Genomic DNA, 27,720 nt, shown 5'->3' on the forward strand with positions numbered 1-27,720 from the left:
TCTCACTGATTGTAATTGGAACAGTGAAGAAGAATCATGTTCTGTTGATCAAATATGTTATAAATATGTTTACATTCCCTTCAATGACAAAGTAGTATTAACTCCTTTGTTACACACTGTTAAGTAAGTTATAAATTAAAAGCATTTTTAAAAAAATGTTTTTTTTTTTCACAATTTCCTCGAATCCGTTTATCTTTCGCGTATTCGTGTCGTGCGTTATACGACTGCGCCCCTCGGTCGGTTGGGCGGGAGGTGGGCTCTTACGCCTGGGATTTGCGCGCGACAAACCTTAATTAACATAAAAATAAATTTATAATTAAAAAAAACTGTTGGAGACAATTACAAAGCTAAGGTACGGCTTTTTACAAAATACCGACTATTAACATTTAGCAAGTGAGTGTCAATTTGAATTATTAAATTAAAGTAGTTAAGTAAATGTAATGTTCCATAAAACTATTACCAATTTAAGCAATATTTGCGTTTTCAAAGTTGTTAATAATAAGTTGTTTTTATAAAAAAATGCTAACATAATTTTTTTCGTTTCAAGTAAAATGGATCAGCATATGCCCAAGTTTACTTTCACCCCAGTTCCCCTCGAGGCGCCTTCCACTTCCTCTTCCTCTTCGGAGGTCGAGGTAAGAGTTAGAATGCTCGAAAGGGAAATCCGAGAGCTCAAGGGGAGGTCGTGGAGGTGAAAAGCCTTATGACGGTTATGCTAGAAGCCAACTGCCAAATGTTGGCGATATTAAAGTAGATGGGACCGGCAGATACTAAATTGCTTCCCCAATTCCCTTTGACTTCCTATGAACAACTCAAGGAAGTCGACTCCCAAATAACTGGGAATGAACTTAAATATGTAAGTGTTTTATAAAAAGCCTAAACATTTCTCTCCGAAAAAGTAAAACTTTTCGTAAACTGGAAATCATTAATATTTCAAAATTATATTGATTATTTTATTTTTCAGATTGCATTATTCAAAACACTTTTGGAGGACAACCTGCCAAAAAATTTTAGTAGAATATTAAGTCCAAGCTTAATAATAGAAGAAAATACAAACCACGAAGAAACTTTTAAAGAAAAAGATACAAACCAAGACCATTCGAATCATTCTAAATGTGTTCTTTTGAAAGGGATCATTATTCATTCTTTAGATGTGTAACGCAATGCTTGCTTTGGAAGCTATCCAGGAAGGTTCCCGAGGATCGTTTCTAAGTTCATTCTAACAGTCGCTGTAGAATGCTTTTGGAGACAATGACAAAGCTAAGGTACGGCTTTTTACAAAATACCTACTATCTGCTATCACTATTTACATTTTAGCAAGTGAGTGTCAATTTGTATTCATAAATTAAAGTAAAAAAGTAAATGTAATTGTTTGCGCACTTGGCGCTTGTATTTGAAATCTCTAGTTGTAGGTCGAGAGCGGGAACCAATAAAGCTTTCGTCCGTTCGCCCTTGCGAATTCGTCCGTCTTCCGCCACCGTAGCATAAGTTAGGTTCTAGGTCCGTACATAAATCTTATGATTTTTGAAGAAGTTGTTATTAAATCGCTGCTTAATCAGACATGAGAGATCATAGGAGAGAAATTTAGTTTTAGTTTAGTGTTCATCCGCGCGCCTGACCACCTCGTTCGAAAGCCCGGAGAGAAGCGAGCTTGATCGCTGTGTGGCGTTACGTGTTACATTTTCCCCTTTCCTACTTTTTGGGATTTTCAGTATTTTATGGGTCTATGCTAAATATCAGTTGCCCCTGCCACCTGGTTCTAACTACGGAGCTGCCACCCCGGGCGGGCGGTTCAGAACTCAACTTATACAATCGGGGTTTTTTACCAAACTTAAAAATGTTGTTTTAACGGTCGGCTTTTTGTCGCTTACACCTTACAATCTACCAAATAAAATATAAACTAAGTACCAAAAATATAAACTAAAATACAATTTAATTGCTTGTCTCTTTATTTAAGGAGAATGTGATGTCCTAGTCTTCATATTGGGTCGTCACCAGTATTTGGTTGATCTGTTTCTACGATTATCTACGGAGATTTTACGAGAATTGACCTGGATCTACTTATCCAGTATTTAGATGCCCATCTAGATTTCTTAACAGAATGTATATAAAAAAAATGTTAAGGTCAAGGTTTAATAATAATATAGCGACGAAGACAAGACAACGCGATACTGCGTATATACGATGGAAAGGAAACAAAGGTATTTACGACTGCTTGCTTTTCTAATATCTGGATAATGGCAAAAATTATACCCGTTCCCAAGGCTCATAATGAATATAGACCTATATTTATATTGTCATTTCATTCATTAATGAAAATTTATAAGCTTTACAACTGCAATATTAGATATAAAAGAGAACATCAGACAAAAGCTCGTCTGTTCTACGTCCCATCAAGCGAACCAGGCTACATCCCATCACGCTAAGCAAGCTGTTCTGGTATCCACCGCTCCTGTCATCCCTTGTTTGTGCGAGAAACCCTGACGCTCATTCCTTACTGCCAAGTAACTTAGATCAGTCACATGTCACATGTGCACCTATGTTCTTTTCATCAGTATGGGCTTAAGACAAGTTAATAATGTATTCAATGATTTATATAAGTTCAAAGATTTAGTATTTCTTAGTCCCGATATTTATTTTTCCTTAACTGAATGAAATTTACCTATCAGCAACTGCAAAATTCATCATATGCCATTGCTACTATCATTAGATTTTTATAGTTTTAAGCCTTCAGCGGATAATTTTTCCAAGTTCATTTGCCTTTGTTCTATCAGAAGCGATATTCTCTTAGTTGACTGGCAATTAGTTCTTTCGCATTTCCGAGAGATTGGAATAGGCACTTGCAACACAAACGAGAATTTGAGTTTTTAAATAAATTTCTTTACCATCAGTACATAGCAGACGTCGAGAGGATTGTCAGATCTAAAAAAAACCTTGATAACCATAGGTTCTTTGACTGTTTGACGATTCTTACCACCCTGATTGCGATGGAATTCCTAATTTCAAAGCTATTTGGGCGTATTGTTGCCTACAAACTTTTGTTTCTTCTAAAAAGATAAATAAGCAACTGTCAACATGGTTTTGTATCAACCACGACAAACCTAGCAGTGTTCAGTAACTTTCGCATTATTTTTATAAATGATGAACCGTTTATGGTAAATGCGCATTAGTTCGATTCCAGGAAAATTTATTTTAATGGGATTTTGACCCAACTGCTCATTTGTATGTGTGTATGGATGTGAATAAATGGTGACCAAGAAAATATCTTGTTTAAATCCGTTTTAAAAAACAAGCAATTAAATGCGTATAAATAAAGTTATTTCGCATTACTACTTCAAAAATTTTTACTTGCACTTGCACTTTCAAGAAACTACGAAATGAGCGTGCTTTCTGTTAAGTGATGGCATGCCACCGATTTTAAGGCGATAACGATCAATCTATCGAAATTTCGAACACCTCTAGCATAGATCTTACAGTATAACATTTAAGCGAAATGAAACTTAAAATAATTCCTTTTATTATTAGATGTTTAACAATAAGCAACTAATTCATACATTGTATTGTTCACCACTAATATTTTATCAAAATGTTTTACAGAAATGGTTTAAAGGGAGCTAGAAAATTTTAGGTAAAATGGACTACATTTAATAAGGCTATAGATCCAAAATAATAGTCCACCCTTAACCTTAAAAGTAGAAAAATAGTCCATATTTTGAGAGTTTTAGGTAATGCGACACCTAAAGCTGAAATATTATAAAAATAAGTTTACTTTTTCTCTGGGTGTGGGCACATAAATTCTTTACAGCGTATAAATTTGAAAATTTCTTACAAAAAGTTAAACGAAGCGTCAAGAAACCGAAGATCATTTTGGAACAAATAGAAACAAAATTGTCTGTGTACAAAACTGTACAAGAAAAAACTAATAGATTTGGAAATATTAATTTAGTAATTTTATGATTTCTATCAAGATGCCGAACAATATTTATTGCATCAAACCTAATATCCCATTTAAAATTTTGAAATTGTTTAAAAAAGATAATGGTTTCTATGTTGAAGGCCACAGATTTTCAAATATATAGTACTTTACATAATATACAGAAATTTTGTAACCAAAAAACAACGGCCAGAACTAGAAATCAGTACAAACCAAGAAAAAGTTTTAAAAAAAGAAAATACAAGCCAAGAAGAAATTTTAATAGAAGAAAATACAAACCACGAAGAAACTTTTAAAGAAAAATATACAAACCAAGACCAATGTTTTTTTTTTTTCAAAACTAAGAGAACGCTTTAAAGAAATTCTTAATGAATCGGGGCGATCCATTTTAGAAGGGGGAGAGTTAACCAACCCGTGAAACCGGGCCATTTAAAATTTCGAAATTGTTTAAAAAAGATAATGGTTTCTTTGTTGAAGGCCACAGATTTTCAAATATATATGGTTTTTTTGACACACCAGTCTTAAGTTTATCTTTGGGTATTCTTCTCACTGATTGTAATTGGAACAGTGAAGAAGAATCATGTTCTGTTGATCAAATATGTTATAAATATGTTTACATTCCCTTCAATGACAAAGTAGTATTAACTCCTTTGTTACACACTGTTAAGTAAGTTATAAATTAAAAGCATTTTTAAAAAAATGTTTTTTTTTTCACAATTTCCTCGAATCCGTTTATCTTTCGCGTATTCGTGTCGTGCGTTATACGACTGCGCCCCTCGGTCGGTTGGGCGGGAGGTGGGCTCTTACGCCTGGGATTTGCGCGCGACAAACCTTAATTAACATAAAAATAAATTTATAATTAAAAAAAACTGTTGGAGACAATTACAAAGCTAAGGTACGGCTTTTTACAAAATACCGACTATTAACATTTAGCAAGTGAGTGTCAATTTGAATTATTAAATTAAAGTAGTTAAGTAAATGTAATGTTCCATAAAACTATTACCAATTTAAGCAATATTTGCGTTTTCAAAGTTGTTAATAATAAGTTGTTTTTATAAAAAAATGCTAACATAATTTTTTTCGTTTCAAGTAAAATGGATCAGCATATGCCCAAGTTTACTTTCACCCCAGTTCCCCTCGAGGCGCCTTCCACTTCCTCTTCCTCTTCGGAGGTCGAGGTAAGAGTTAGAATGCTCGAAAGGGAAATCCGAGAGCTCAAGGGGAGGTCGTGGAGGTGAAAAGCCTTATGACGGTTATGCTAGAAGCCAACTGCCAAATGTTGGCGATATTAAAGTAGATGGGACCGGCAGATACTAAATTGCTTCCCCAATTCCCTTTGACTTCCTATGAACAACTCAAGGAAGTCGACTCCCAAATAACTGGGAATGAACTTAAATATGTAAGTGTTTTATAAAAAGCCTAAACATTTCTCTCCGAAAAAGTAAAACTTTTCGTAAACTGGAAATCATTAATATTTCAAAATTATATTGATTATTTTTATTTTTCAGATTGCATTATTCAAAACACTTTTGGAGGACAACCTGCCAAAAAATTTTAGTAGAATATTAAGTCCAAGCTTAATAATAGAAGAAAATACAAACCACGAAGAAACTTTTAAAGAAAAAGATACAAACCAAGACCATTCGAATCATTCTAAATGTGTTCTTTTGAAAGGGATCATTATTCATTCTTTAGATGTGTAACGCAATGCTTGCTTTGGAAGCTATCCAGGAAGGTTCCCGAGGATCGTTTCTAAGTTCATTCTAACAGTCGCTGTAGAATGCTTTTGGAGACAATGACAAAGCTAAGGTACGGCTTTTTACAAAATACCTACTATCTGCTATCACTATTTACATTTTAGCAAGTGAGTGTCAATTTGTATTCATAAATTAAAGTAAAAAAGTAAATGTAATTGTTTGCGCACTTGGCGCTTGTATTTGAAATCTCTAGTTGTAGGTCGAGAGCGGGAACCAATAAAGCTTTCGTCCGTTCGCCCTTGCGAATTCGTCCGTCTTCCGCCACCGTAGCATAAGTTAGGTTCTAGGTCCGTACATAAATCTTATGATTTTTGAAGAAGTTGTTATTAAATCGCTGCTTAATCAGACATGAGAGATCATAGGAGAGAAATTTAGTTTTAGTTTAGTGTTCATCCGCGCGCCTGACCACCTCGTTCGAAAGCCCGGAGAGAAGCGAGCTTGATCGCTGTGTGGCGTTACGTGTTACATTTTCCCCTTTCCTACTTTTTGGGATTTTCAGTATTTTATGGGTCTATGCTAAATATCAGTTGCCCCTGCCACCTGGTTCTAACTACGGAGCTGCCACCCCGGGCGGGCGGTTCAGAACTCAACTTATACAATCGGGGTTTTTTACCAAACTTAAAAATGTTGTTTTAACGGTCGGCTTTTTGTCGCTTACACCTTACAATCTACCAAATAAAATATAAACTAAGTACCAAAAATATAAACTAAAATACAATTTAATTGCTTGTCTCTTTATTTAAGGAGAATGTGATGTCCTAGTCTTCATATTGGGTCGTCACCAGTATTTGGTTGATCTGTTTCTACGATTATCTACGGAGATTTTACGGGAATTGACCTGGATCTACTTATCCAGTATTTAGATGCCCATCTAGATTTCTTAACAGAATGTATATAAAAAAATGTTAAGGTCAAGGTTTAATAATAATATAGCGACGAAGACAAGACAACGCGATACTGCGTATATACGATGGAAAGGAAACAAAGGTATTTACGACTGCTTGCTTTTCTAATATCTGGATAATGGCAAAAATTATACCCGTTCCCAAGGCTCATAATGAATATAGACCTATATTTATATTGTCATTTCATTCATTAATGAAAATTTATAAGCTTTACAACTGCAATATTAGATATAAAAGAGAACATCAGACAAAAGCTCGTCTGTTCCATAGAGTAAGAAATGTATAGAGGCACCATTTGCTCTGCCCGGACCTCTGCCCAAGCTCTGCTGAGAGCCATGTTCGAAGCTAACCTTGATTTCCCACCCCACTTTTCAGTTTTTGGATCGAACTTGCAATTCGGTCCCATGGTGAATTTGCAACTGCACTGCTCGCACCAGCCCTTAGCAATGGGAGCGAGCAGTTCAGATGCAGAAACTCACCGCGGGACCGAATTACAAGTTCGAATCGAACCGTGAGAGACTGAAAATTTCCCCTGTTTTAGTCTAGGTGGCATCACTGGAAAAGTCACTCGAGAGAGCGGCAGAGCAAATGGTGCCTCTATACATTTCTTACTCTATGTCTGTTCTACGTCCCATCAAGCGAACCAGGCTACATCCCATCACGCTAAGCAAGCTGTTCTGGTATCCACCGCTCCTGTCATCCCTTGTTTGTGCGAGAAACCCTGACGCTCATTCCTTACTGCCAAGTAACTTAGATCAGTCACATGTCACATGTGCACCTATGTTCTTTTCATCAGTATGGGCTTAAGACAAGTTAATAATGTATTCAATGATTTATATAAGTTCAAAGATTTAGTATTTCTTAGTCCCGATATTTATTTTTCCTTAACTGAATGAAATTTACCTATCAGCAACTGCAAAAATTCATCATATGCCATTGCTACTATCATTAGAGTTTTATAGTTTTAAGCCTTCAGCGGGTAATTTTTCCAAGTTCATTTGCCTTTGTTCTATCAGAAGCGATATTCTCTTAGTTGACTGGCAATTAGTTCTTTCGCATTTCCGAGAGATTGGAATAGGCACTTGCAACACAAACGAGAATTTGAGTTTTTAAATAAATTTCTTTACCATCAGTACATAGCAGACGTCGAGAGGACTGTCAGATCTAAAAAAAACCTTGATAACCATAGGTTCTTTGACTGTTTGACGATTCTTACCACCCTGATTGCGATGGAATTCCTAATTTCAAAGCTATTTGGGCGTATTGTTGCCTACAAACTTTTGTTTCTTCTAATAAGATAAATAAGCAACTGTCAACATGGTTTTGTATCAACCACGACAAACCTAGCAGTGTTCAGTAACTTTCGCATTATTTTTATAAATGATGAACCGTTTAATATTTCTTCACAGATGATTACAAAATTTTCAAAGAAGTCGAAACTCCAGCAAACTCACTATCACTGCAGTTAGACTTAGATTCCCTGAGTTGATGGTGCCGCCGTTTAGTCTACTATTAATATTTAACGCATCTGCAAGTATAGACGTATTAATATGGTAAATGTGTACGGATAGAAAAACTTACCTTCTCCTATATCATCATTTTTTAATTTGTTTAAAATTTCCACATATTTTACAAACTGAGTTCTAGGTCTGGATATTTCAACTCAAAATCTCTAATTATCTAATAAGAAACATAAACATATTAAAATCATAAACGCCAACAAGAGCACTACAAAACAAACCAATTCATGTCCATCCACACATAAATAACCACTTCAGCATAATTTTGTATGGTAAATGCGCATTAGTTCGATTCCAGGAAAATTTATTTTAATGGGATTTTGACCCAACTGCTCATTTGTATGTGTGTATGGATGTGAATAAATGGTGACCAAGAAAATATCTTGTTTAAATCCGTTTTAAAAAACAAGCAATTAAATGCGTATAAATAAAGTTATTTCGCATTACTACTGTAAAAATTTTTACTTGCACATGCACTTTCAAGAAACTACGAAATGAGCGTGCTTTCTGTTAAGTGATGGCATGCCACCGATTTTAAGGCGATAACGATCAATCTATCGAAATTTAGAACACCTCTAGCATAGATCTTAAAGAATATCATTTAAGCGAAATGAAACTTAAAATAATTCCTTTTATTATTAACTGTTTAACAATAAGCAACTAATTCATACATTGTATTGTTCACCACTAATATTTTATCAAATGTTTTACAGAAATGGTTTAAAGGGAGCTAGAAAATTTTAGGTAAAATGGACTACATTTAATAAGGCTATAGATCCAAAATAATAGTCCACCCTTAACCTTAAAAGTAGAAAAATAGTCCATATTTTGAGAGTTTTAGGTAATGCGACACCTAAAGCTGAAATATTGAATTTTTAGGTAATGCATAGCCTAAAAATAAGTCTACTTTTTCTCTGGGTGTGGGCACATAAATTCTTTACAGCGTATAAATTTGAAAATTTCTTACAAAAAGTTAAACGAAGCGTCAAGAAACCGAAGATCATTTTGGAACAAATAGAAACAAAATTGTCTGTGTACAAAACTGTACAAGAAAAAACTAATAGATTTGGAAATATTAATTTAGTAATTTTATGATTTCTATCAAGATGCCGAACAATATTTATTGCATAAAACCTAATAACCCATTTAAAATTTTGAAATTGTTTAAAAAAGATAATGGTTTCTATGTTGAAGGCCACAGATTTTCAAATATATATTACTTTACATAATATACAGAAATTTTGTAACCAAAAAACAACGGCCAGAACTAGAAATCAGTACAAACCAAGAAAAAGTTTTAAAAAAAGAAAATACAAACCAAGAAGAAATTTTTATAGAAGAAAATACAAACCACGAAGAAACTTTTAAAGAAAAATATACAAACCAAGACCAATGTTTTTTTTTTTTCAAAACTAAGAGAACGCTTTAAAGAAATTCTTAATGAATCGGGGCGATCCATTTTAGAAGGGGGAGAGTTAACCAACCCGTGAAACCGGGCCATTTAAAATTTCGAAATTGTTTAAAAAAGATAATGGTTTCTTTGTTGAAGGCCACAGATTTTCAAATATATATGGTTTTTTTGACACACCAGTCTTAAGTTTATCTTTGGGTATTCTTCTCACTGATTGTAATTGGAACAGTGAAGAAGAATCATGTTCTGTTGATCAAATATGTTATAAATATGTTTACATTCCCTTCAATGACAAAGTAGTATTAACTCCTTTGTTACACACTGTTAAGTAAATTATAAATTAAAAGCATTTAAAAAAAAATGTTTTTTTTTTCACAATTTCCTCGAATCCGTTTATCTTTCGCGTATTCGTGTCGTGCGTTATACGACTGCGCCCCTCGGTCGGTTGGGCGGGAGGTGGGCTCTTACGCCTGGGATTTGCGCGCGACAAACCTTAATTAACATAAAATTAAATTTATAATTGTTGGAGACAATGACAAAGCTAAGGTACGGCTTTTTACAAAATACCGACTATTAACATTTAGCAAGTGAGTGTCAATTTGAATTATTAAATTAAAGTAGTTAAGTAAATGTAATGTTCCATAAAACTATTACCAATTTAAGCAATATTTGCGTTTTCAAAGTTGTTAATAATAAGTTGTTTTTATAAAAAAATGCTAACATAATTTTTTTCGTTTCAAGTAAAATGGATCAGCATATGCCCAAGTTTACTTTCACCCCAGTTCCCCTCGAGGCGCCTTCCACTTCCTCTTCCTCTTCGGAGGTCGAGGTAAGAGTTAGAATGCTCGAAAGGGAAATCCGAGAGCTCAAGGGGAGGTCGTGGAGGTGAAAAGCCTTATGACGGTTATGCTAGAAGCCAACTGCCAAATGTTGGCGATATTAAAGTAGATGGGACCGGCAGATACTAAATTGCTTCCCCAATTCCCTTTGACTTCCTATGAACAACTCAAGGAAGTCGACTCCCAAATAACTGGGAATGAACTTAAATATGTAAGTGTTTTATAAAAAGCCTAAACATTTCTCTCCGAAAAAGTAAAACTTTTCGTAAACTGGAAATCATTAATATTTCAAAATTATATTGATTATTTTTATTTTTCAGATTGCATTATTCAAAACACTTTTGGAGGACAACCTGCCAAAAAATTTTAGTAGAATATTAAGTCCAAGCTTAATAATAGAAGAAAATACAAACCACGAAGAAACTTTTAAAGAAAAAGATACAAACCAAGACCATTCGAATCATTCTAAATGTGTTCTTTTGAAAGGGATCATTATTCATTCTTTAGATGTGTAACGCAATGCTTGCTTTGGAAGCTATCCAGGAAGGTTCCCGAGGATCGTTTCTAAGTTCATTCTAACAGTCGCTGTAGAATGCTTTTGGAGACAATGACAAAGCTAAGGTACGGCTTTTTACAAAATACCTACTATCTGCTATCACTATTTACATTTTAGCAAGTGAGTGTCAATTTGTATTCATAAATTAAAGTAAAAAGTAAATGTAATTGTTTGCGCACTTGGCGCTTGTATTTGAAATCTCTAGTTGTAGGTCGAGAGCGGGAACCAATAAAGCTTTCGTCCGTTCGCCCTTGCGAATTCGCCCGTCTCCCGCCACCGTAGCATAAGTTAGGTTCTAAGAGAAATTATTGAAATATTAAAGTTAGTGATCAATCGAACGTCATTGTAACCACTCCTTTTCGTCGTCGTGCTTTCGAAATAGTTTCTTCACAAGTTTCGCAAAATAAATCGTCTCGAACTACTGCAGTCACAAGTTTTCGCGTTATTAATACAAAAGAGTATTAGATTTTCATGTTGACCCCGACGTGATAGCAGTAGAGTTCGCGAGTTGTTTTAATCTTTTTCGGTGAAAAACTATAATAATTACTAACAATACCCAAAACCAATTTATTCGTGTCGGTTCGGCCAAAAAATTAAATTCAACAATATTTCGTCGCTGGAAATTTTCTGCCGTTCCTTGAGTTGCCCCAGACGTTTCTGCAAATTTAATTGCCTAATTTGCTGCTGCCGCCTAATGGAAGTAAAAAAAGGAAGTTGCAATTATCAAGTCGGCCAACCAGGTATAGAGTGCTAAAAGTTGAAAGTTAATCTGTGGCGTTTTGTCAATTGTGTTTTGGCCCATCTTTCAACTTTTTGCATTCGTGTAATAGTGAGCATTCTAACCAAGAAATAAAAATTTGCATGTACTAACAACCAAAATTCTGCAATAAACATAATATATTTCGAATTATATGTGAACCGCTTTGGCCCATAAACAAGCAAATAAAATAATCGTCGTCGACCCAATTAGTGCGATCTTAACTCCACCAATTTTCGTCGTAGTGAGCACCAATTTAGGGTTTGAATAAAACAGCTGGAAAAAAGTGCAAATTGTGGAAAGTGTAGTTCTCAAAAATTAGCGGCAATAAACATTTTCTTGCGCTTTTCAGAATTTTCCTGCGCTATTTATTGTATATTAGTAGCCCTTAGTTAGCGGTCAGTGTATCATTCTCCGTTAGCATTTGCCTAGGAAGAGCCGCTAGCCGCGTACACTTCCACACGCAAGTTAACCAACCCGTGAAACCGGGCCGCTTATTAATTGTTGCACTAATAAACAATTTTTTCAAAATTCAATTTAAACAATCTTTGACTATGCCTTTGCATTTGCCATTGTCTTTGCCCATGCCTTTGGCTTTGGGGTCCGCTTTTGGTTTCCCTACCAAGATAAACAAACAAATCTTAAAGTAAACATAAGTTTCCACTCGAAGTCCAATCAATTGCGTTCCAAGTTCAAGCTATTGCGATCCAAGCCCAAACAAATTGCATCGGTCAGCATATTTAAATTTCACAATAGAATGCCATGATTTCATCCTAAGCTTATATTTTAAACAAAAGGAAAAGTTCTTGAAGCTTAAAGAAAAGCTTCTGGCCGAGGTTCGTTGGATAAGATTTGAGAATTAAGCCGGCAGTCCAATTTGGATCAAGAAACAGTTCGGAAGTAAGAAATTCGATTGTGAAAAGAAAAGTGTATTGTACTTGTGAAATTAAATAAAAAAGTTTCACACCAAGTTACAAAAAATAAAAATATATTTTTAACAATATTACTAGTGATAAACTTAATTGGCGCCCAACGTGGGACGGTGATAAAAAAGTTCTAAAAAAATTATTAATTATAACAAGATAATATAAAAAAGGAACTTACGCCGCAAAAACCCAACCATTTTAAGTGGAAAAATTAAAACATCCACAACAAACCGACTACACCGAATATTGTGAAAGTGATCGTGATTTAAAATTTAAGTGATGGCATGCCACCGATTTTAGGACGATAACGATAGCTTTAAAATTTCCAGAAATCTATCTATCGAAATATCGCCCAGTTCTAGCATTCATATTACAGTATGACATTTAAGTGAAGTTAAACTTAAAATAACTCTATAACCTTATTCAAACATTGTATTGTTCACCAATAATATTTAATCAAATGGTTTGAAGGCAGCTAGAAATTTTAGGTAAAATTAACTAAATAAGGCTATTGACCTAAAAAAAAATAGTTCACCACCAACCTTAAAAGTAGGAAAATAGTCCATATTTTGAGAGTTTTAGGTATGCTAAGGCTGAAATTGTAGTCCATATTGAATTTTTTAGGTGATGCATAGCCAAAAAATATAAATTCATTTACAGCGAATAAATTTGAACATTTATTTCAAAAAGCTAAACGAATCGTCAAGAAACTGAATAAAATTTTGGAACAAATAGAAAAAAAATGTCTGTGTACAAAACTGTAGAAGAAAAATGTTCTGGGTAAAAAACTGATAGTTTTGGAAATACTAATTAAAACATTTTTAGTAATTTTATAATTTCTATCAAGATGCCGAATAATATTTTTTGCATCAAACCTAATATTCCATTTAAAATTTCGAAATTGTTTAAAAAAGATAACGGTTTTTTTGTTGAAGGCCACAGATTTTGCGCACTTGGCGTTTGTTTTTGAAAACTCTAGTAGTAGGGCGAGAGTGTTCGTGTGGGTTTTCCGTTTTATTCAAAGGTGAAGAAAGGTGTCGAAGCCCTTTGAAATAAGTATTTCGCCAAGAGAACTGGATTTCGCTTTTGATTAAATTGTCGAAGTTGTCCAATTTCACGAGTTCAGGGACGACATAAGTAAAATTCGGAAGAATAAACCGGTAGCAACGAATATTCAAAAGTTAAACCCTTTTCTTCTATTAAATTATTAAATTAAAGTAGTTAAGTTAATGTAATATTCCATAAAACTATTACCAATTTAAGCAATATTTGCGTTTTCAAAGTTGTTAATAATAAGTTGTTTTTATAAAAAATTGCTAACATAATTTTTTTCGTTTCAAGTAAAATGGATCAGCATATGCCCAATTTTACTTTCAAAGTTGTTAATAATAAGTTGTTTTTATAAAAAATTGCTAACATAATTTTTTTCGTTTCAAGTAAAATGGATCAGCATATGCCCAATTTTACTTTCACCCCAGTTCCCCTCGAGGCGCCTTCCACTTCCTCTTCCTCTTCGGAGGTCGAGGTAAGAGTTAGAATGCTCGAAAGGGAAATCCGAGAGCTCAAGGGGAGGTCGTGGAGGTGAAAAGCCTTATGACGGTTATGCTAGAAGCCAACTGCCAAATGTTGGCGATATTAAAGTAGATGGGACCGGCAGATACTAAATTGCTTCCCCAATTCCCTTTGACTTCCTTTGAACAACTCAAGGAAGTCGACTCCCAAATAACTGGGAATGAACTTAAATATGTAAGTGTTTTATAAAAAGCCTAAAAATTTCTCTCCGAAAAAGTAAAACTTTTCGTAAACTGGAAATCATTAATATTTCAAAATTATATTGATTATTTTTATTTTTCAGATTGCATTATTAAAAACACTTTTGGAGGACAACTTGCCGAAAAATTTTAGTAGGATATTAAGTCCAAGTTTGATAATGGAGCTTAATTATGGCGGTACTAGGAACAGGGATGGTTTTGTGACCTTCATTCATTTAAATGAAACATTATTGGGCAAGTGTTTTTTATTTTAATAAAATTAATATTTCCTTCTCATTATTATGTTTTACATTATATTTTCTCAATATTATATTTTATATTATATTTTCTCATTATTATATTTTCAGAGTCACAAAGGAGGGACGGTTACCGCTTCACCGACCACATCAAAGAGCTTCGACTTGCCTTTACTAGGGCTAAGAATAAAATTTATAAGGCTAAAAGTATGGCCAAAAAGATGAGAGAGGAAGTAAACGACCCGGAGTAAAACAATAAATTTAAAAGCAAATGTTTATATAAAAAAATTTATTAATATTTTTCTGGGTGTGGGCACATAAATTCATTTACAGCGTATAAATTTGAAAATTTATTTCAAAAAGCTAAACGACGCAACCGAATAATATTTCGGAACAAATAGAAAAAAATTGTAAAAGTAATAATCCATAAAAATATTACTAATTTAAGCAACATTTGCGTTTCTTACCAATAAAAGACTTTTAATTCTGAAGTTCTTCAAAGTTGTTTATATTAAGTTGTTTTTATAAAAAAAATGCTAACATTTTTACCCCAGTTCCCCTTGAGGCGGGATTCTCTTTTTCTTCGCAGGTCGAGGTAAGAGTTTAAATGCTGGAAAAGGAAATCCGAGAGCTAAAAGGGGAAGTCATAGAGGTGAAAAGCCTAATGACGGCTAGACTTTATGCCAACTGCCAAATGTTGGCTAATTTTAAGAAGATGGGACCGGCAGAAACCAAAATGTTTCCCCAATTCCCCTTAATTTCCTTTGACCAGCTCAAGGAAGTCGATTCACAAATAATTGGGAATGAACTAAAATATATAAGTGTTTTACAAGAAGCTTAAACATTTCTGTCCGAATTTCTCCACATTTATATTTCAAAATTAAAATTGATTATTTTTATTGTAGTTAGTTTTGGCGACCTTTGTAAATTATATTGATTGTTAGCCAGCTCGAGGTCAGGATGTTGAAAAAATAATTCCGTTTTAATTTTGAGTTATTTTGTTTTTGGGTAAACCATCTTCAGGACAACTATAAAAGTATAACGACGATTTTAATATTCTTAACAAACAAGAACAATTTACATTCAACATACATATATTTAATTAACACGTCAGCGTCCGGTGACGTGGAGTTGTTAACTAATTGTACTTTTTCTTTTCCTAGTCAAAGAGCGCAATTGTCAGTGTCCGTTTTGTAGTTCATCCGTTTGTCTGTAGGAGTTTCTATGATATGTAGCCTTTCTATGGTGAATCGTTTGGCATAGTGTTGTTCTTCGAAGTTCGGAGAGTTATTATGCTTGGCACAGTGGGACACGAGTGCTGTTTTTTACGCGTTCGTATGGTGTCTAGCTTTGAGTCTGATTTATGCTGTGCTTGTCTGGTTTTTTGTTTCGATTTTGTTGTTCCTATATATATATTTTTGCATATTTCGTCTTTTTTGTCAATTTCATTTATCTTTGATTTTGTTTTGTTGTATATAGATTTTAATGTGTGGTCCGGTTTATGTGCGATGCTTATGTTTTCTTTGTCATAGCAATCCTATTTCGCTACATTTTCGGATAATATTTTTGCATATTTCTTTGTTGTTGCCGTTGCACTCTATTTTATATATCACGTCTTTTTTGTCAATTTCATTTATCTTTGATTTTGTTTTGTTGTATATAGATTTTAATGTGTGGTCCGGTTTATGTGCGATGCTTATGTTTTCTTTGTCATAGCAATCCTATTTCGCTACATTTTCGGATAATGCCGGGACGTATGTAATGGACATTTATGTATATATTTATTTTTTTTTAATCAATATATTTTGGAAAGGTCGCCAAAACTAATTACATTAAAAAACGGAAGGCACGCCAATAGCATTACACTCCAACATGGGATATGCTAAACTTAAACGTAGCTACTATAATGCAAGACCAACGATTAACAATTTTCAACTGACATCAACTAAATTAACTAAGTTAAAAACAAACATTAAACAAATTCATAAAATACAGCCCTAGGAGTAACAAATTATTTACAGGCGATAAAGTACATTTGACATAAACAAATTACTGGACAGACACACACATTACTACCAATTGAAAATATTAAGCTTGCTGATCAAACATAAACACCATATACAAAAAGACTAATCAAAAAGAGAGAGGAGAAGAGAACGACGTTATGGAGAGCGAGAAGAACATTGCCAAACACAAAAGCCGACAACAAAAAAAACAGCTGATTGGTTTGTGAACAAAACGGACACCGAGTTCCCACCAGCAATACAATCACTTTTGGCGAAGAGTCCAAAGTTCGCTCTCCCAATAGAGAAGAAGAAATTCCCTCTCTTAAAGTATATTGCGGACGGAGAGGAAATCCTCAAAACTATTAATGACAAAGAGAAACAAGAAAAGCCGCGAACCCAATTCATTTTGCATTTGATCGTGCAATGTTGACCTCAGACAAAAAATAATACTAATTTAAGCAACATTTGCGTTTCTTACCAATAAAAGACTATCAATTCTGAAGTTTTTAAAAGTTGTTAATATTAAGTTGTTTTTATAAAAAATTGCTAGCATAATTTTTTTCGTTTCAAGTAAAATGGATCCACATTTCCCCGAATTTTCGTTTACCCCAGATCCCCTTGAGGCGGGATCCTCTTATTCTTGCTCTTCGCAGGTCGAGGTAAGATTTCAAATGCTGGAAAAGAAAATCCGAGAGCTTAAAGGGGAAGTCATAGAGGTGAAAAGCCTAATGACGGCGATGCTTGATGCCAACTGCCAATTGTTGGCTAATTTGAAGTAGATGGGACCTGCTGAAACCAAAATGTTTCCCAAATTCCCCTTAACTTCCTTTGACCAGCTCAAGGAAGTCGATTTTTTCATTTCAAGTAAAATATATCCACATTTCCCCAAATTTTCTTTTACCCCAGTTCCCCTTGAGGCGGGATCCTCTTAAAGCTTGATGAACAAACATAAACACCATATACAAAAATGACTAATCAAAAAGAGAGGGAAGAGAACGACGTTACAACAACAGCTAGACCCGAACGATTTCACATCATTTATGGAGAGCGAGAAGAACATTGCCAAAAAAATAAGAACAACAACCAAGATGAGACAAATAAGGAAACTAGAGAGGCTGCAGATGGAACGGAATAAAATTTTAGCCGACAACATTAAAACAGCTGATTGGTTTGTGAACAACACGGACACCGAGTTCCCACCATATTATATCTTAAAACTAAACATAACAAGCTAAAAAATATTCAACTAATGAATAACGCACTAATTGTTTGTTGGAACTGAAGTCGAACCACATGCTAGGTGGTAAAGCATTATATGATCGAAGAGCCCGAAAAATAGGCTCATAAAGGGCGTAATTAGTCCTACAATGCTTAATAAAAAATGGTTCGTGAGAACGTAAAGACCTGTATGTCACACAAAAGTTTATCTTGGAAAGCAACACAGGGCAATCTAGGCTACCAGCAAGAAGCTCATCCAAGATAAATAAGGCTTGTATTTTCCTACGGTCTTTAAGTCTAGAAAGATGGACAAGAAAACGGTCAGCAAAATTAAGTGATGAAAGAGCAAATCTGAGACATTTATTTCGAATGCTATCTGCAACTTTTCGCTAGAGTACTGCGGACACTCATACTGCTGAATTGATTTTTTGACGGGCACAGTTTAAATTTCACCAGATATGGAAACTTAGAACTTCATTTGGATATAACGCCCTCCATATGGCATCTCTCGAGCCAGCGCCCTTTGTCGGAATTTGTCTTAGCAAGCCCACATTGCATCACTCGAGCCAGCGCCATCTGTCGGGATTTGTCTTAGTAAGGCAATATTGCATCACTCAAGCCAGCGCCATCTGTCGGCATTTGTCTTAGTAAGGCAATATTGCATGACTTAATCCAGCGCCATCTGTCGGGATTTGTCTTAGTAAGGCATTATTGCATGACTTAAGCCAGCGCCATCTGTCGGGATTTGTCTTAGTAAGGCAATATTGCATCACTCAAGCCAGCGCCATCTGTCGGCATTTGTCTTAGTAAGGCAATATTGCATGACTTAAGCCAGCGCCATCTGTCGGGATTTGTCTTAGTAAGGCAATATTGCATGACTTAAGCCAGCGCCATCTGTCGGGATTTGTCTTAGTAAGGCAAAATGGCATCAACAAAATAAGTCTGGCAACATCGCGGGCAAACTTGGAGTCTTTTGCTGTTTCTTCTGAATAGGAACTTTTTGACTGCTCCTTTTTTGTACGATTAAAAAAGTGTAATATATAAATAATAAAAAATATTCAAATTATTTTATTCGCTTGCAATCAAAGGAAGGACAAGTATCTGAATTTTAAAATTTTAACTACATTTTAAAAAATTAAGTGTTTTGTACCAGAATTTTTTTGGCAGTATCCATGTGTTTACCTTTAATATAAAATGTATTCCATGTTCCAAATGTAAACATTTTTTTGTTTCCAGTTTCGGTCTTACATACTTTTTTAATCTAGTTTTTTACGGTTCTCATTAATTTTCTGTTAACTTTTTGCTATTTTTTTAATTTTATTTTAAAAATGTATTCTAACTTGCACTTTTTTGTTTTGGGAGTTCAAAGATACAGTCGAACTTCTATAACACGAACCGCCATCTGTCACCAAAAAAAAAATTGAGTTATGGAGACTTTTTTTTTAGAATTGGTTTGACGCGTGTCTATGCCCTTTGTTTCTGTTTCCAATAAAACTAGTTCGACACAGTTCAGCATATAAAAGATATTCTATGTTCATAAAACAGCAGGAAACGTCATTTGTTTTGGGAGTTCAAAGATACAGTCGAAGTTCGATAACACGAACCGCCATTTGTCACCAAAAAAAAAATTGAGTTATGGAGACTTTTTTTTTAGAATTGGTATGACGCGTGTCTATGCTCTTTGTTTCTGTTTCCAATAAAACTAGTTCGACACAGTTCAGCAACTGAACGGATAGATCTAAAGATCTAAATAACATCAACATATAAAAGATATTCTATGTTCATAAAACAGCAGCAAACGTCATTAATAAATATTATAAAAAGAGGGCCTAGGGTACTACCTTGAGGAGGGCCATTTATGTTGACCCAGTTGGTCCTCCGATCCAAATATGATACAATCAATTTTAACAACGAGGCATGAAATCCCAATTGCCGAAGCTAAGCGAAAAGTGTTTTATGGCAAACTTTATCAAATGCTTTTGCAAAATCCACACTGACGTTGAAATTCACTGAGATAATAATTACTAAAAAGAACTAAATTTGAGGTAGTAGACCTACCGGACATAAACCCATGCTGATTGGGCGTAATGTAGGGCTTAACAAGAAAGGAAAGATAATCCGGTCAAAAAGTGTATATATGTTACTCAATTAGACCGCTCTATAGGTTACCGCCAACTTTCCGGCGTGGATAGCAGTCTTTCCCATTTTGGCAGCATAAGAGTTAAGTAATCTAAGGTGCAACTCGTTTGAAGTTAAAAGTAACAGCGAGTGCAGAGCTTCAACCGCCAAGGGGAAAAATTTGGATTCCCAATCTTTTGTGCAGAGGTTTGGGGGTGAGTCTTAAAAGAGAAAAAGAGGGAAAAATCCCAGCAGTTCCTTAGTGTTTTTTTTATGTATTAGGCGAACGAATTAGCAAGAATCCCAAGGCCCAAGAGAGGGATGCAAGGCAAAAGAAATTGTCAGTCCACGCACGCGCAGCCAGTTCATCCAGCTCACATCGAACCTGCGCGCACCGTCGAACTCAGCGCAACCAATTTAATTGGCAATTAGCGTTTTTTTTTTTCTTTTATTCTCAGCCCCACTCTAGCTCATTGCATCCCGAAGAAAGCGCTTTCGTCGATGGATTGCCTATTTATTGGTGAGTGATAAAAATCCAATTTAAATTCTATGTCAAACACAGAAAAAATATAATAAAAAAAGGAAAAGTAAAAAAAAATTTATTGATTTAACCTCAACCGACAATAGAAGATGGGCAAAAGAAATGAGTGAAATCCAAAGCGCTCTAGTGTAGAGAAAAGGACCCAATTAAATTCCCCTCCCCATTTGCCTAATTTTTGATTTCGTTGAGAAAAAGAAAGAAAATTATGAATAGTTATTTACGCACTTCATGCAATTAATATTTATAAACTCTACCTATATAATCCTAACTTGAATTTACGTTTTTATATGTCGTATTTATATGTACATGTCTATAATTAAACCTTTTATTATGTCCAGTGTTAAGAATGTTTTCAGCTTTTAATAAACTTTTATAATGTTCTAAAAAAATATGAGATTGGCCGCACCTAGCGATATCCAAGTGTAGGGTAGCGCTATTGAGCAGGTGGATAGAGCGACCAATGGAAGGGTGGGCTCGAATGGACCTCCATAGCATCTAAGCGATTATTAAAGCATCAAAGAAAAGGTGTATACAAGCAAGACCATCACAGCCTTAGCCGACGAGCCGCCAGCCGGACAACTATTCCGCGTGCGCTTGTATTTCACTTTTAACATCTCGCCTAGAATGATTTGCAGTGTAGCTACCCGTTACACCTATCAAAACTTTTACAAATCTTAAATAGCACCATTCGTGCCAGGGAACGCGCATCGCTGACCAGAGCGCCAACAGGGCGCTACATAAATACTGAAAATCGCGGCACATCACAACACATTGCAACGTTACAATACGCGACTACAGCGGAGACTTTGGGAGCAACAAATTCAGGAAATGATTAAGGAGAGACTCATTACATATAGGACCAGTTCCCAAAATCATCAGGCGGAATCTTTCAGACAGTCGCAGCGAAATATTGCTGCTCGAGCTGAACTTTTTCCTGATGAAAGGGAGTATCAACGGGAGCTACAGCGCCGGGGGAGCCGAAACACTGCGCGGAAATAATATCTACAAAAAACATTAGGGACGGACCAACTGAAAGATGTACATGCTGTGCAGGTTTTCATCCCAGGTAAGTGGTTTAAACAAACTTTATTTAACTTCTAAGTTCGCCAACACGAACGTAGACAACGCATTTTTTTGAGTAGGAAATTTCCGAGTCCGTCCGGCAAAAATCTATTTTGCAGTACATGTCGCCAATCCATTATCTTCCTAGGATATGAAAGGCAATGTGGAATTAGAAGAGCAGTGGTAAATGTTTCTATTTCTGTGCCAGACACTGTAAGTGCGCTTCCCCGTTCCTTTGACTCCACTCATGTAATCCAAGTTCACCTTAAAAGGAAACTTGAGTACTCTCATAATTTTATGACGGAAGGGACGAATTACCTTTTATCGCAGATGAATCTGACCGAGAAGCCGTTGAAGAGCTTTTACGACAACAGTTGTATAACAAGTTAACAAGTTAACCAACAAGAAGAGGACTTAAATCATGGCGGTCATGAAACTTTATTAGAAAACAACAATACTGAGCTTCAGCGTATTGCTTTGGCTCCTGGAGAAGGCCACCGTCCAACAATTCTGACCCAAGATCGAGATGCGGAAGACCTACCATTCCCAACTGTATCTCGCGGTGTAATTTTGTCGGCAGACTTTTTCATTCTGAAAGGTCTTCGTTTCGCCCCAGCTCATTGGGAAGCTGAAAAAAGGTTATAGACATGATAAGACAATTTGGGTTGCCTACATTCTTCATAACTCATTCCGCTGCTGAATCTAGATGGAATGAGCTTGTTTGCGCACTTAGCCCGTTAACTTAAATTGAAGTCACTAGTTGTAGGGCGAAAGCGGGAGCCAATAAAGCTTTCGTCCGTTCGCTCTTGCGAATTCGCCCCGTCTCTCGCCACCTTAGCATAAGTTAGGTCTAAGAAAAATTATTGGAACATTAAATTTAGTGATCATTTGAACTCCATCGAAACCACTCCCTTTTGTCGTCGCATTTTCGCAAACTTTTAGGGTTTCGCGTTCGTTAATACAAACTAGTATTAAATTTTCAAAGCTATTAGTTATTTTATCCCTTTTGTTGGATAACAAAATTATTAGTGAGGACGAAGCGGCAGCTCTTTCGAGCCCTGAAAAGCTCGATTAATCCGTTCTAACCCAGTAACATGCATCAGGTTCCGACAATTGCTAAAACTGTTCAAAAGTCCCGAGATATTTGGCGAGTATACCCTAGTCCATTATTATTGGAGGATCGAGTTTTAGTACAGAGGATCTCCGAACTCTCGTGGCATGTACTGGCTTTCTGAAGCTCCAAAGCTGGACGGGGCAGAAAATTGCGATAAATAATTTTATTACTACCAACGGCAATGATCCTGAATTGCAGGAACTCATTCAATAGCAGCGCCATAAGCACAGTTCTTCTTGTTTAAGAGAACTGCGTGGCCAAGAATTCTGCCGATTCAATATACCATACCCTCCAATGCCAGAAAGTCTGGTTTTATATCCATTGGAAGAAAATGGAACCAATGAACATTATAAACAATAGTTCAAAAAAATAAGAGCTTTTAAATTCTAGATCCGATGAAGAAGCAGTCGCATTTAATAATTTTGAACTTTAAAATTACATTTGAAGAATATAAGTTCGCCATTCGGTCCAGTTAAAAAGCCTCAGATATTTCTTCGTCGCAATTTTTCCGACAGGCTTTTAAATTCTTACAATAAAAATATTTTGGGATTACATAGATCAAATATGGATATTCAATTTATCCTAGACGCGTACGCCTGTTGTAGCTATATAGTTAACTACATTAACAAATCCAACCGTGGCGTGTCGCAACTCCATCGCGAAGTAATGACTTTAATAAGTCATGGGAATATTTCTGTTAAAAGAAAATCTCGGGAGCAAATTCATAAACGCTACGGAGATATCTGGCCAAGAAGCAGATACAACATTTTGAGGTTACACATGTCAGAGGCTGGCGAAGAAAATATTTTTAGTAACACTTGCCATCCAGATAAAAGAGTGCGGATAGTATGATCTAATAGGGAAATAGATCAGCTTCCTGACAACTCAACTGATATCTTTGAGAAAAAACTGTATTGATCGGTACGTCCAAAGGCATGAGCAATTAGAGTCAAAGTGTCTTGCAGAACTTGCGGCTTGGAAAAAATTTGGCAAGTCAAACGCACGATCAGAAAGGTCCAACGACTTTCGATCGACTTGGAAGCAGACGATGAAAACGCTAACAAAGTTACCCACTTTTAGATGGAACTGGTAGTGTGAAAAGACGAGTGCATTCATTAATTCTTAGATGGGTTCGCTTCAGCATAAACTTTTCCCCATCTGATTATTTAGATTTAGAGAGCATGTAATGCTTTTCTTCCCGTGGAGGAGTGAGGGAAGGGACCTTATTTGAAATGATAATGAAAGAACATTCGGAAAAAATGTTGAAATAATCAAGGCCAACAAAGAGCAAAATGATGTTTTTTATGATATGGGTTTGCAGATAGTTGTTCAAGATTTGCAAAATTAAGCTTCCTGGGGCAACTGATTCTGCAAAGGTTTTACTTTGTACTCCTTCTGGAAAAGCTGTTTTTGGGATTAGAGGCCTTACGCTTCATTCGGTTCACTACCGGTTAATCATCATCAATCATCAGGTCCCTTAAGACCCTTAATTAGTGATTCCATGAACGCTATGCATTTCCATGGTCGGATCGCAAATGCTTGGGTTTTTAGATTAAGGACTTCGTTAGAACTCAAGATGTAATTTTTAAGGGTAAATCAATAATAGTGTTTGGAGATCTGAAGAAGCTCAGCCCAGTTGGAAAAAAAATGGTAATAATCCCTACAACATTATTGCCGGAGCTAACCGTTGGAATAATTTTAGGTTTCTTGAGCTTACAGAAATAATGAGGCAGCGCGAAGATCACGCGTTTGCTTTGGCATTGAATAATATGTCCGAGGCAAAACATAACAGACGCAGATGTATAGCTTCTTAGGCAAATAGTGGTTTCACCTACCGAGGTCCCCGATGACGCAATTCATTTATTCTGCTCTAATGATGAGGTTGCCCAGTATAACACCTTAAAGCTTGCCCAAATTTAGACTGAAGAGTTCTGCCATAGATACTGTTACATGGTCAAAATAATTACCTGCACTACGGGACTAACCGTGAACAGAAAGGGTTGACCTTTGGGTGAAGAACAGGTACAACCCCAGCCTATATATTCACATGTATGCCTAATCCTCGGATTAGTCGGTGAATGACAGTTGCCGAAGGTAAGTGAAGTGAAAATCAGTATTATTTTTATTGTGTGTTAATAAAGTATAAACTACGTTATATTTAACAGTGAAAGTGTAAAAACAGTAAGCAAAGTATCGCCCCAAGAGCGTGCAAGTGATTTAAAGTAACATATTGTACTATTGATTTGGTAAGTTTCTTTTAGTAAAAATAGGAGAATAAGGTAATTTTGTCAAATTTATTTAATATAAAATGATAAAGTTTTATTAACATTTTATTTTATTGATTAACATTAACTTTTTTGACAATTTAATTTATTGCCGTATTCTCTCAATAAATGTTTTTATTTATTTGGTTTGATCAAACGCAAAATAATTTATCAGATAACTATAAAATTGTATAATGCTGTACTAAATTTATGTTAAACATGAATGAAGCATATATAAATTTACATTAATTTAACAACCACTTTATTTATTTACATCATATTTTTGAACATCAAAATATAGAGAATGCCCCGCGTATCTTCATTGAGTCAGGAACAACGCCACCAAGCCACAGTACGGCCATTGAATTCGTGCTAGGGAACGCACATCGTGGACCAGAGCGCCAAACTCCGAGGAACGCAGACGACAGCAGTTGGAGAATACTGCTAACCGCATTTGCTAATCGCGCTACCTGGAGATCAAACGAGGAAAATCGCGAACCAGAGCGCGAACAGGACGCTATAACGCACGCGATTGCCAGAGCAAACTCCGAGGAACGCAGACGACAGGACTTGGAAAATACTGCTAACCACAGTTGCTAATCGCGCTACCTGGAGATCCAACGAGGCAAATCGCGGAACAGAGCGCGAACAGGACGCTATAGCGCACGCGATTGCCAGAGCAAACTCCGAGGAACGCAGACGACAGGACTTGGAAAATACTGCTAACCACAGTTGCTAATCGCGCTACCTGGAGATCCAACGAGGCAAATCGCGGAACAGAGCGCGAACGCTATAGCGCACGCGATTGCTAGAGCAAACTCCGAGGAACGCCGACGATAGCAGTCGCAAAATACTGCTAATCGCGCTACCTGGAGGTCAAATGAAGATAATCGCGGACCAGAGCGTAGGCCATGGATAAGACTAGAGTAAGAATTTTTGAAACAATTTTTAAAAGAACAAAACAGTTTTAATTCAGAACTTTACTTGAAGAAACGTAAATAACGCAAATAGCCTTTAAAAATACGATATATAGCACGTAGCTTTAGTCGTTTGGTAGTTGTGGGCGTTCTTGCTTTTTTAGCCGTTTTTTCATTTCACTCCATCAACCCCAATAGCTCCAATACTCGAAGAATTTTCGTTCGCTCTTTTACACCCATTTCTACTGAACCAATAGACTTTCTAAAAGTCTTGGTATGCACAAACTTTTATAAAAGCGATACCTTTTAATTGCTTTATTATTTTTTAAGATCGAACTGTTCTTTGCAAGGTAGATGTGGGCGTTCTTGCTTTTTTAGCCGTTTTTTCATTTCACTCCATCAACCCCAATAGCTCCAATACTCGAAGAATTTTCGTTCGCTCTTTTACACCCATTTCTACTGATTGCTTTATTATTTTTTAAGATCGGACTGTTCTTTGCAAGGGTGTACAATTTTGTGCCCACGCCACTGGAAGTTTTGTGTTACCAAATGCTCCAAATGCTTCGGTCAAGTATGATACAGCTGCATTCAATTCTGGCTTAGTAGAATCATATCAAAATCTGGACGCTTTCCTTTGGAGGTTGTGTGTGACTTTTCCTACTGCTCCGGAAAATAATTAACAGAAAAATGATTGCTTATCAGAAGAACAGGAGGAAATGGAAGGAAATGTCGACAATTTCATTGATAATAACCAAAAATATGCAGAAAAAAAAGCGTCCAATTGCAAATCAGTAAGCTGTCCACCAAACCCATACTTTTTAACTGAAGAAGTCCAAAACCTGCTAAGTTTCTTCCTAAAAAGATTTTTCACCTGCCCAGATTTACCCCGAAGAGGATGCTATACTTCAGGCCTGTCGCCGATGCATATTTTTACAGCTGATATGCACTTAAGGTATATTCAAAAGTTTGTAAGCATGCCCGAGCAAAGACTGCCATATATCCTTATTTGCTGCAGGAACGGAAGTGCCCGATCTGCATCAAGAGGGGGCAGGAAAACGTCGTGCACATTTTGCGGGAGATCCGCCTGCTGCATTTTGGCAAGGCGCAGCTGCAACTACATTAGCCAGGCACTCAAGGATCGTAGCAACATTCTGATGGAAGAATTTTAAATATTTCTAGTAACGCCGCTAAACTAGGTGGAACGATCTGATATCTGGGGAAGACCCGGGAAGTCAGGTGTAGTACAGTGAACAGTTTTGACTCAGGGAAAGCGACGGTTAAAATAACAATGTTGATATATACCTACTCCTTTTATTGTTTGTTAAATTCCACGTCACCGGACGCAGACGTGTAAATTAAATTTGTCCTGAAGACGGTTGCCAAAGAGTATCCGAAATATACTGACAAATTACCAAAATTAAAAAAATTGTGTTATTTTTTCAACATCAAATAACTTTTATTTAAAAGCCCACGCAACAATTAAATCGTGCCCACTGACCCATCGACCTGGGATCATAAATAGTCCAAAACTGAGATATCGATAACAAGCCATCGAAACCCAGTGAAATCGCATAAAGCGATCTGGCCACCCTAGGCGTCGCCTCAGACCACTCACTTGTACTTCAGTGGTTGAATAAGTGGGTGCGGGCTTGAAAAGCGCACTGCGATGTAATTGTCGAACGAAAAACAACGAGCACTTGTTTTATCTCTGTAGCCAACAATCTCGAATTGGGTGACAGTAAATTTCATCTTTGTTTTCACTTTAAAACTTTTTGTATTTTTTTTTTAAAGTCTTGTTTTGGAATTTTAGACGCGAGGCCACAAGTTGGGCGTCAATTAGCTTTCTCCTTAGTGAATTCATTGAAAA

At 35.9% G+C, this 27,720-nt stretch overlaps 1 long non-coding RNA gene across 1 annotated transcript in view; it reads right to left on the minus strand.

Moving 5' to 3' along the window:
* Positions 1-25,768, minus strand: part of LOC128265861 (uncharacterized) — a 32,158-nt gene extending 6,390 nt beyond the window's left edge. The window contains exons 1-2 of the long non-coding RNA XR_008268930.1: positions 25,756-25,768; positions 25,546-25,620 (exon numbers count right to left, since the gene is read on the minus strand). This is a non-coding gene — a long non-coding RNA (uncharacterized LOC128265861). The remainder of the gene's footprint in view (positions 1-25,545; positions 25,621-25,755) is intronic.
* Between the last annotated feature and the right edge of the window lie 1,952 nt (positions 25,769-27,720).

This window comes from Drosophila gunungcola, unplaced genomic scaffold (genome assembly GCF_025200985.1).
Source record: "Drosophila gunungcola strain Sukarami unplaced genomic scaffold, Dgunungcola_SK_2 000167F, whole genome shotgun sequence".
Classification (NCBI taxonomy): Eukaryota; Metazoa; Arthropoda; class Insecta; order Diptera; family Drosophilidae; genus Drosophila; species Drosophila gunungcola.